The sequence below is a fragment of the Brassica oleracea genome, chromosome C3 (genome assembly GCF_000695525.1).
Source record: "Brassica oleracea var. oleracea cultivar TO1000 chromosome C3, BOL, whole genome shotgun sequence".
Taxonomy (NCBI): domain Eukaryota; kingdom Viridiplantae; phylum Streptophyta; class Magnoliopsida; order Brassicales; family Brassicaceae; genus Brassica; species Brassica oleracea.
In genome coordinates this window covers 23,769,023-23,771,947 of record NC_027750.1, presented here as the reverse complement: position 1 = coordinate 23,771,947, position 2,925 = coordinate 23,769,023, and the positions used below count along the sequence as shown (strand labels likewise).

At 42.8% G+C, this 2,925-nt stretch overlaps 1 pseudogene; it reads left to right on the top strand.

Annotated features, from left to right (window-relative positions):
• LOC106330170 overlaps positions 1–2,925 on the top strand; it is a 6,133-nt pseudogene that overhangs the window by 1,313 nt on the left and 1,895 nt on the right.

Genomic DNA, 2,925 nt, shown 5'->3' with positions numbered 1-2,925 from the left:
ACGCAAATTTACGAGGATTGTTTTTCCTCGTTAATTTTTGTCGTTAACCATGTGTTTTCTTGTAGTGTACGTCCTCACGTATCTTTGTGAAGATTCTTTTTCAAGAACTCTCTGAGCAATTGGGGGTGTGGGGTTTGAATGAAAAGCTTCAGGATCCAGCCATGGAGGAGATCTTTGAGCAAATTTTATTAGCTTTGGAGAACTAATTTTCTATTAAGGTAGAAGGCTCTGTTTATATGTACAGAGATATACAAAGATGGAAGGTAATATACGATAGTTACTACTGAGACATTACAGGGATTCTAACGTTCTAATAATATTTACTTTCTATATGCTAATACACCCCCTCAAGATGGACCAGCGGAGGAGAATCCAATCTTGATGCATAGGCCTTCAAAACGTGGTCTGGAGAGTGGTTTAGTTAGAGCATCTGCTAGTTGATCATGAGTAGACACATGAGAGACCCGCACTACACCATTCTGCACCTGATGTCGAACAAAGTGATAGTCCAGAGCTAGATGTTTCATGCGAGAGTGAAATACCAGGTTAGCCGCTAGGTACGTTGCTCCCATGTTGTCACAATAAATGGCTGGTATTTGTGAGATGGAGAGACCGAGTTCCTTCATGAGAGATGTGATCCAGCATATTTCTGCGGCTGTCGCTGCAACGGATCTATACTCAGCTTCAGTTGAAGATCTTGCTACACCAGTTTGCTTTTTCGAAGACCAAGCAACAGGGTGACTGCCAAGGTAGACAATATAAGCTCCCGTTGATGTGTAATCATCTCTGTTTCCAGCCCAATCAGCGTCGGTGAAAGCATGTAAAGTCAGATTGTTTTTGCTGGAGAAGGAGATGCCGTGTGTTCTTGTCCCGGGGAGATATCGTAGAACTCTTTTTACGGCTGTCCAGTGCTCTGTTGTTGGCTGGTGCATAAATTGTGATAGTTTATTAACGGCAAAGGAGATGTCAGGTCTGGTGAGGGGCAAATATTGCAGGCTTCCTACAGCCATGTGGTACTGTGTTGGATCATCCATTGCAGGAACAGAGCTAAGCGAAAGGGTTGTGTGTGGACACATCGGAGTGGAGATAGACTTGGCGTTAGACATCTACATTCGCTGGAGTAAGTCAGTGATGTACCTATGTTGAGACAAATGTAAACCATGAGAAGATCGCAATACTTCTATTCCAAGTAAATATGATAAAGGACCTAAATCTTTAATAGAGAAACGTTAAGAGAGAGAATCGATAAACCGGTTTATATGAGGAGTACTGCTCCCAGTGATGATTATATCATCGACATGAACCAACATGTAGAGGTAGACGCCATGGTTATTGTAAATGAAGAGAGACGCACCGGCCAGAAAATTTGTGAACCCGGACTGAAGTAGAAAGTTACGTAGCTCATTGTACCAAGCCCTTGGAGCTTGTTTGAGTCCGTAAATGGCTTTGCGCAGCTTACATACTGCTTTGGGATTGTCCTTATCCACAAAGCCTGGAGGCTGAGCCATAAAAACCTCTTCCTCAAGATGCCCTTGAAGAAACGCAGTGTTGACGTCTAATTGGCGTAATGGCCAGTCTCTGTTAGTGGCTGTGCTTAGAACAATCCTGATCGTAGCTGGCTTGACAACTGGGCTAAAGGTGTCATGAAAGTCGATACCCGGTCTCTGTGTGAAGCCATTGGCTACCAAGCGTGCCTTATATCTCTCGATGGAGCCATCTGGTCTACGTTTTACTGTGAAGATCCATCAACACCCGACAACATTGGCAGCCTCGGCAGCGTCAGTAAGATCCCATGTTCGTTCTTTGAGCTGAGAATCCATCTCTTCACTCATTGCTTTCCTCCAGTATGGTGATTTGAGATCTTCTGCAACAGAGGTGGGAATAGTTGTCGGAGGAACGTCCACATGAGTATGAAGATTTAATTTTTGGACTGGTTTTCGCTGTCTCGTGCTTGTTCTTGGAGGTGCAGGAGCAGGCGCAGGAGGATTGCTTGTGATTGCAGTAGGAGGAGGGTTGACCGTAACAGTGACTGGTTCTGGTTGCGTGTTTGTTTCCCTGTGTTCATCAACTGGTTCCTGAGAGACTGTAATGTTTGGTACACGCGGTGTAGAAGCCATTGTTGATGAGGGAGTTGCAACTTCAGGCGGTATAGGTACCTGCAAGTTAGAGACATGACTAATAACAGAAGCAGGAGAATTAGAAGGAGACAGCAAATCAGAGGCATCTACTTGTGCAATCACAGGAGATGGAGTGTTGAATGGAAACACTGATTCATGGAAAATAACATGGCGAGAGGTGTAAACTCGGCCTGTGACTCTATCTAAACATAAATATGCACTTTGAGTCAATGAATATCCTAAGAAAACACAAGGTTTTGATCTATCATCAAGTTTATGAGAAGCATAAGGTTTGAGCCATGGAAAACATAAACAACCAAAGATACGAAGCTTAAGAAAATTTAGTGAATGACCATGCAATTTTTCAAAAGGTGTTAGAAACTCTAAGTTCTGAGTAGGCATTCTGTTTATTAGATAAACAGCAGCTACAAAAGCATAAGACCAGTAGCCTTTAGGCATCGAGGCATGCGTCATGAGGGATAAACCCGTTTCTACAATGTGTCTATGACGCCGCTCAGAAATACCATTATGCTCAGGTGTATGTGGTGGGCTTGTCATATGTGATATGCCATGTGAGGAAAGGAATGCAGCAAGACCTATGTATTCACCCCCATTATCAGAGTATAGTGTTCTTAGCTTATGTTGAAATCGATTTTCAACCAAACTTTTGAACTTGGTGAATACTTCATAAACCTGAGATTTATGTTTTAAAGGATAAAGCCATGTGTATCTAGTATAATGATCTACAAAAAGCACATAATATTTGAAACCATCAATCGAAACTACCTGAGAAGTCCACACATCAGAG